Below are 9,348 nucleotides of genomic sequence, written 5' to 3'. Positions count from 1 at the left end.
GGGCAAGGCTATAAAAAGATATGGTTATAAAGGGTTCTCTGGTCAGAGTGGCAAACACTCTTATAGGTTGGGGTATTTTACTACTATCAAAAAGTTGAGGAATTAAACCCTAGGTATATAGGTCAAACAGGGCTTTTCCTTTAGTCTAAATAGAGCATCAGCATTGTTTCACAGATATCAATATTAGTTTAACCAATATTTTAACAGTAAGAGGTATGCTAATAAAATAAAAAGCATGAAGTAATGTCAGTATTGAATTCAGAGGCTATAGATAAGGTGTAAAGTCTAAGGATATTAAGTATATTGGGTTCATGAAAATAATTTTGAATTATTTTTTAAAGTTAATTTAAAATTTTAGCTGATATATATAATAATACTATTTAGAAGGCACATAAAATTTAAGCTTTATATTTTTATAATGTGAAGAAAAAATTTAGTATAGGATTTATACTAGTTTATGGGTTTACTACGGTTTAAGGGACAGAAAAAGAAAAAGGATATTAGGAATTGACAAGGACATCCAAAACAGGAACCTGATGATTGATTAAACGTTTCATTAGTCATGGATTAGATTAACATGGGCTAATTAAAAAAATATTAATTGAATAAGGATTAGATTAATTTTGGGCATAAGGATTAGATTTATTTAAGTAAAAAAATACAAAATAAACAAGACACTATTGTTGTAAGCCCTGGAATAATGTAATAACAACAATAACAATGATTCTTTTAAAGTCAAGCATTAAATAATGTAAAAACTTATGAAAATGTTCTATTCTTATAAACTATATAGGGTTAAGATACATACTGAGAAACTAACAGCAATAGCAGACGTGGTGTGAAAAAATATCTTCTATGGAGTAGATTTTAAATCTTATTTATCACAAGTAGATTAAATGTAAAGGTGAGAGATCAGGAATATATGTTATAAAGGTTCAATTTCCAATTTAAAATATGTGCTAATTAATAGCCCTAGATGACCATGGTGGAAGTTAAATTACTATAATTTGATAATTTTAACTACTTTATAAAAATTTTTTTTTTTTAATTTAAAATTTCGAGTAGAGCAGTGTACACACGATACCCTGAGGTCTAATCTATTATTGATTAGATTAGGATTATTTCTAAGTTTAAAAATTTCATATATTTCCATAGAACATAATTCACATCCATATCTATTATTTCTATAAGGTTGAGCTCTTCTTATAATTTCCCATTTAAGGCTAAAATTAATACCAAATTACTATTACTCATACTATTACTACTAGATAAGAGACAATAAAATCAGAAACAGTTTAGAAATTTTGCCTAGAACCAATTACTAGCCTGATAGACTTGGCTATGTCAAGATGGATTTTTATGTATTCTTCCTCCCACTTGGATTTGAAATGTTGCCACAATTATAATATGTCTTTTCTACTGTAATTTTCTGCATTTTCCTGCAGCTGAAGATTGCTCTACATATTGCATTTAATGTAATGCTCGCATTACTTTAAATAAATGGAGTAGCATGAAACGTGCGTACTGCAATCATCTTTGAAATCCGTGTTGCTTATTTTGATTTTTAAAATATATATATATATATATGCATACATATATATTGGAATACATTCCGTTAAATACTTTTACGTATATGTAGTAGTAATATGAACGGCAATGAGGTTTCGAGAACGACATAAAAGCATGCACATGTAATGTTTCGTACAAGTAGATGAAATAATAAAATATATGCTCCTCGATGTTGCTAGTTATTTAGTATTAAGCAGTAGGTGAGGATTCTGCAGGACAATTCGCGTCATTTTCATAGACCTAAAGTAATGGCAGGTGATATTTTCCTGCAATGTTTACGAAATAAGGAATTGTGGCTCATAATTTGTATGTATAAAAACTGAAGGGATGTAAATTCATTAAAAATATATGATTGATAAATGTGCTATTGTATTCTGGGAATTAAAAACATAAAGATATAACCATAGAATATATCGTGAAAAATGAGAGAGCGTAGCTTAAATATGACTAAAGGTTATGCCATAAATACTAGCGCACTTAATCCAGAAGCACACGATGTCATCTTAATAACGATATTAGGTTTGTGTGACAAAATATAGATGAGCTATCCTTACGTCTACGTCATGTCGGTAACATCTGCGACAGGTTTGGGATGGGTTATGCTTCATAAGGATCGAGATACCAATGCAAAACTCAGGAGGGAATGAGATATATCATATTTGTATGTCATATTACTAGCGTAGCAAATTCATATTTAAATTTAGATCACAAGAGGACCTGTAGAGAATAATCGATGTAAAATTTTGTAAAGGCAAAGCAGATATAGCTACTACTTTGGCGCAACAATTCTGCATCCTGACAGCCAGTCGATGTAGCCTCTGCGTAGCTCTGAAAAAGTATAATCTTGTTCAAATAAAAAAATAAAACTTCTTAATGATATCAGCTGTCCTGCAATATATTCGTTTTATTGATAGTAATTATAGCCTACTGGAGAAATAAAAGAAATTACCTATATAAAAACAGTCGAATTATATACACATGATAATGTTAACAATATTGTTTAGCCAATACTCAATGAAAATCGTTACTTAAATTTCGACCAGCAACATTTAGGAATAATGTATTCACCATTGTACAACACATCAATATAAATAAAAACATGACAAACTGAAATGGTTGGTATAGGTTCACGCGTGACTGTGTTGTTGCAATTTGGCTTCCCAGTCGGGAATATATACATGTATTTCTGTGCCTGTGACCCCCCCCCCACCAACTCACCGTCGATTGACAACGTACGTTTACGTCTCTGAAACTTAGTAACTCGGCAAAATGAACCGATAGAGTTAGAGCTAGGCTTACAATGAATGAGTCTTAGGTTCAACTGAAGGTGGTGCTCCTGAATGGCTGCAGTGAAATGATCGAAACAATTTAAAGGATAAAAGAATATGTGGCAAGTAGCTTGCTTATCAACCACATGGTCCGGGGTTCATTCTCAATGCGTGGTACCTTGGGAACGTGTCTTCTACTATAGCCCCGGGCCGACCAAAGTCTTGTGAGTGGATTTGGTAGACGGAAACAGACAGGAAGCCTGTCGTATATGTGTGTATATATATATATGTGTGTGTGTGTGTGTGTGTGTTTTTGTGTGTCTGTGTTTGACCCCCAGTATCTCTTGACAACAGATGGTGGTAGAATAAGTACAAGGCTTACAAAGAATAAGTCCTGAGGTCGATTTGCTTGACTAAAGGTGGTGCTCCAGTATGGCCGCAGTCAAATGACTGAAACAAGTAAAAAAGTAAAAAGAGTATATGTGTGTGTTTGTGTATACACACACACACACACACACACACACAGAGAGAGGCGCGTGCATATGTTTCAATGCATATATATAACACGCCCATATATTGTGTGTGAGTGTGTTAGGTTGGGTGTTTTGGGTGTGTGAGAGTGCACGTGTGTGTGTGTGAGAGTGCACGTGTGTGTGTGTGCCAGCGTAATTCTGTTGGCTTGTTTGTAGTAATTATGAATTTTTATAACCTGTTCATTAACAAATTTAATCAAAATATTCTTGGTATAAAAATGTTTTTCGCAACCTTTATAAATGTGTAGCAAGCTATTTGTTAAAGCGATCAATTTCATTTCTTCCCAAATCTATTCATTCTCGTCTCTTTATTCCAGTCATTATAATTTCGCATTCTTTCTACCGTTTCCCCTACACTTATTTATTTATTTATTTACTTATTTTGCTTTACTGGCGAAGATTGCTGTAACTACGCCCCTATACTCTTAAGGGGGGAGAAACCGCTCTCAGGAATGTAATTAAACATATGCATGTGTATGAGTGTGTCTGTGAATGTGGGTGCATGTATGTATGTATATTTATATACATAAATCTATCCATCCCTGTATCTATTTATCTGCCCCCCTCACTCTCTCTCTCCCTCTCTCTCTCTCTCTCTCTCTCTCTCTCTACATATATATATATGTGTGTGTGTGTGTGTGTGTGTGTATAAGCATGGGTGTGTCCGTGTATATATAAATTTGCGTGTATACTTGCACATTTTACACCTGCATATGCTTAAGTGTGTGTGTGTGTGTGCGTGTGTGTGTGTGTTTGTGTGTGTCTGTATTTTTATATCGGTAGAGAGCGAGAGGTAGACATTCGTGAGAGTACACGCATGCTTGTCTGACTGACAGAGACATGACGTTAGAGAAAAGAGAGGGAGATGTATTAAGATTGTACGAAACATCTCACCACTAAAAAGTTCGGTCGGAGTATTAAAGACTTGCATAGCGGTATTAAAATTTACTTGTAGGAGAAAGTATATCCGTATGCGTGAGTGCGTGTGTGTTTAAGTGTGCTTGACAATATATTGAAATTTGTATACATGCAAATCTGTATTCATGTATACACTTCATACACACTTCGACATTCACCTCTCTCTCTACTAGATATACCTACATCAATATTGTTATCAATGATGTATGAGTATTTAACGTAGTCCCATCTTCGTGCAACGGAAGTTGTTCGCGCGATAAGGAAAGAAAATTTTGAAAAATGAGAATTGTACTCAGCAAAAATGCAATATTTTAATATGCTAAAAGTTGCCTTAAAAATTACTTTTGTTCATATTTAATAACATCCTCAGAAATCTACTGCGTTTACACTTTGAAGTTTCTGAAAATTTAATATTCTATATTTCACTTCCTGCATTAATATTCTAGCGACTAAAAGATTTTTTCTGAAATTTGTTTGCACAGTATGGGGAAAGACAAGGGAGCCTGATTTAATATTTTCATAGTGAAAATGAAAATGAAAAAAATATTTTTTTACTATTGTTACACTGTTTCGACTAAAATCCAGGAGTTATTTGTTGGACACCTCTGTAGAATCCATACAATACAACATTAAGCAGGTTAGAAGGGGCGAAATATTTGGTAAAGATCAATATATTGGTCGAATTATATTGCCTAATCACAACACTAAAATGTTCTCAAACATGCACATCCTCAGATCTCAGAGATATGTATCTAATTACATAATATCTATGTTCAATAGTAATCTTTTGTTGCGATTTTTGAGTGTAGTTTGTGTTTTATTTCTATCGGAACGAATAACTACGCAGCCGCTCCCTCGTTGAAAGGATGCCTACATTTAATTTTTTTTGCTCTGGCTGCTTATTCTCAATTAGGTCGCGGTTGAGCAGAATTTTAAAACAAATATTTCAAGGGGCGATCATGCCATCTTTCAAAATAGTATTTAAGACTGCATTATCCAATATATATGTTGCTTTATTCAGGTTGTGATGTTTAGGCTTACATGCAACTTTTTGAAGGTTAATTATGAGACGCGGTTATGTTTCGCACTGAAGCAACTCAGAAACATCGGACGTTATATCACGACATCCAACGACGACAAATGCATTCTAATTTCAAGTAATATATCTTTTTCTTTTATCATTCATATCTTACATGTTTCAGTCGTTACGCTACGGCCATACTAGGGTTCTGCCTCGACATTGTAGTCAAATGAATGAATCCACTCAAGTATATATATATATATATATATATATATATATATATATATATATGTATATGTATGTATGTATATGTATGTATGTATATAGGTTATGAGTGGTAATAGTGTCAAGAAGATCCAAAGGTGTCAGCAGGTAATGCTAACTAAGTGCTAGGGACAGACTATAGTTAAACTCCAGGCTCGGTGATTATGCGAATGAGGAGTTCAACCTAGGTCATATATTAACATGCTTATATATAAAAAAAAAATAAACAGAATGAGTTAAAAATCCAAGGCTGTGAAAGAGTTCAGAACATTTATAAAGAGGTCTTACAGCTGTAAGACGACCTTTTTATAAATGTTCTGCGATCTTTCATAGCCTGGGATTTTTATCTCATTCTGTTAATTTTATATACATATATATGTGTGTGTGTGTGTGTGTGTGTGTGTATAAAGTAAATGCTATTTGCCAACATATTGCAGCTGTCCCGAAAAGGACGACGTTACTATTGGATCAGCCTCAAGAAACATCGTTTCTAGCTGGCTATAAGACCCGACACACTATCTGGTAGGAAAGATATCCTCACGAGGCTTTGGTGGGTCCGCGGCTGTTGCAGAAGACACTTTTCATCCTCTCGGGGTCGATAAATTAAGTTTACCTTAGTTAATTTCATTCGTTCGTTGGATTTATTTCAATAATCTTTTTTTAACATTCACATACCAATGCAAGACGAAGGAATACCTTTGCGCAGAAAATAACATGTTTTATTGTTGCTACTTGTTCATTTTGTTTAGATCCAAGTAAATATTCTATACTTGAACAATTTGTCTCTGTATGAATATTGAGGATTAAGGTCTGGTTTCATCTTAAGAGAATATTTTTGCCATTTAAAGGTTTCGGTCTACGACCATAAGGATCTGGTGTTTTATATCATGAAGGAAACATTTCAATTTCCGTTACTCTAGTTTATTCAATTGAAACGACGACGAGCCTATTAGCAGTAGTCACCCCCAATTTTTGCGGCAACAGATCTATCCGGGATGCTCATCTGACACAAGCATGGGATGTCCTCCATAATTAAGTAACTGGAAGATTTATCAAAGTATCGTGGATGCCACAAAGCCATTCTTTGTGTCGAATTTAATTATAGTTTGCGACTACATTATATTCTTTTCAGCCGTCTGGGTATGATTTAAACGAGATATAATTTATTTTTATTTAAAGTATGTTATTTAAAGGTCATGAAGGTGCATGATTCGGTGGTTAGGTCGTCGCACTCACATTCATGAGGTAGTGAGTTCGAATCCCGGACTGGAATGTGCGTTGTCTTCTTTAGCAAGTTGTTCATGTTGTTCTCTTTCACTCATATGTAGAAATTAGTTGCGATGTCACTGGTGCCAAGGTGTATCGACCTTTCCCTTGGATAACATTGCTGGCGTGAAAAGGGGAGGCTGGTGTTCATGGTTGACTGCTGGTCTTCCATAAACAACTGGACCTGTGCGTCGTAGGTAAACTTTTTAAGTGCAATACAATGGTCATTCCTGACCAAAAGGAGTAATTTCATTTTATCTTTTTAGAAGACCATATAGTCACTACGCACTCAGACATAATCCATGCGTAGATACCATGTGATAGAAATATGATATAATTTTCCATATAAAAAGCATTTTGGTAAAAATTAATATTTAAGTATATAATTATTTAAAAAAATTATTTAAGGGTGCTGGAAGTACAACGCCAATATGCTAGCCATCGCTATAAATATTTTAATTATTCTATCCTCAATTTATGTATATAATGTGTATTAGGTTTTCTTATATTTATTCAATATTCAACATCGACCATTTGAGTGGATGAGATGATAAATGTATGATATCTGACAAGACTCGAAATTGTAAGTGTATTTCTAAATCCACAGTTATATTTTCCTGCCCACTCGATGGTTAGTGTATATAGATTTTGGGGAATTGAATGAAAATTGTATAGAGATTGATGGCCGCTGTTTAAATTGACTGAAACGTATAGAAGACAAAACATTGAAAACAGAAATCTGTCATCTGAAAAATAAAAGGAAATAGCTTGAAACATTGAAATATTATGTAAAGCAAATATTTTCAGAAGTGTAGGCATTTAACAAAAGTTATTAATATAATCAAGTAGCAGCTACACAGCTACTATGTAGATCAATAATCACATGAATGTGTCAATAGTTATATTAAAAATAAGATTTATATAACTATATGTAAAAGCAGCAGAAATATAGCAAATAACTGGTGAATTTGAAATCTTTTGATAAATAGCAACAGAGAAAACATCTTAATCTACATTATGAATTTAGAAATTTAAGCAGAAAAGAGAGCTTAACAGTCAAACATACTGAATGAGTTCTTAAAACACGTATGTGCATATGTTTGAGAGTGGGTTTACACTCTACTAAATCTCTCCTGGTATTTAACTGGTATTTTATGGTGTAGAGAGGCTGAAATTTTCACTGAGGAAGGATATGGCCAGGGTAAGACCAGAACGGTGATTAGGTACTGCAACATTTTGAACTGATGCTGTAAAGATTCTATCAGTTCAAACCACTTCCGACCCATAGAATTGACGGTATTATAAATTTTATACAGGAACACACATAGTAAGTGTTGAAAATGCACGGTTTCGTTTTCCTGGCAATTAACTGACCCGTTATGTCGACGCTACTGGACGTATGAGAAAGAAAGTTCACCGCATTGACAGAAGTTCAACTCTTTCACATGTTGAATGTTTTATTTGGTGACATTACGGTTCGGCTCATGTATTGCTACATCCACTCTTCTCACTTCAGCTCAATGTATTAAAAATAAAAATATAGGTAATCTGTGTCGCAATATGCTATAAAGGGAAGACAGATTTCGGAGGATATTCAGTAGAAATGGTAGATCATCAAATGTAAATGGGATGGGAAATAAACATATAGCAAAGTGAATTAACGAGTATGTAGTGCCCTAAGAGTGAAGGAAAGTGTCATATATAATAGAAGCTGAAGAACAACAGAAAGTATTTGCTGCAATAAAAGAATATGGCATGTAATTCGAGTCTTTTTCGATTAACATTTTGTTCTCAGGTTAATCACATATGTTTTCATGAAAGCTTAAGCTATCAGTAAATTATAAAGTATTAAGAACGAAATAAAAATATGCAATATTTGTGTAGCTTGTAGATTGATTTTTCTTTAGTCAGTGATAGACAGAAACGCTTCATGTTAAGGGCTGTACGATGACACAACATATACATTATATGAAACGTATGGAGAGTTTCGGAAAATATTTTGTGTTACTGTGGAAGCGATTAGAAGCGCAGATATTTAGATAATAACACGCATAGGACTATATGCAGTTATCACTTAACAAGTATATCTCTTATTTCTTGCAATTCTATCGATTTTAGAGGGGAATTTGCGAGATATGACCGTTCAGAATTTAGGGTGCGTTTCGTTTCGTCTAGTATACAACCACTGATAAAATTGTACAATGCTGTTATTGAATGTTGTATAGTATTAGTTTCCATTCGTCATCTGCGTTTGATTTGTGATAGGTTCTAGCTTGCTTAATACTTTTCTTTTGCAAATGCTTTGTTTAAAAGGTGGGCTGAACCAGATGGTAATTAATCTATTGTACGTGTATACGGCTGTGTTTCAATTCTCAGAATTTCCTCTTAATCCGCTGAGCTGACTATTGAAAATGTGGCTTCATCTATTATACGTAAAATATGCGTACATATACATACCAATATTCAAATGGTATTATCTATAGGATATATATATATATATATATATATA

The sequence above is a fragment of the Octopus bimaculoides genome, chromosome 21, assembly GCF_001194135.2.
Source record: "Octopus bimaculoides isolate UCB-OBI-ISO-001 chromosome 21, ASM119413v2, whole genome shotgun sequence".
NCBI classification, from domain to species: Eukaryota; Metazoa; Mollusca; class Cephalopoda; order Octopoda; family Octopodidae; genus Octopus; species Octopus bimaculoides.
This window is presented reverse-complemented; position numbering follows the sequence as displayed.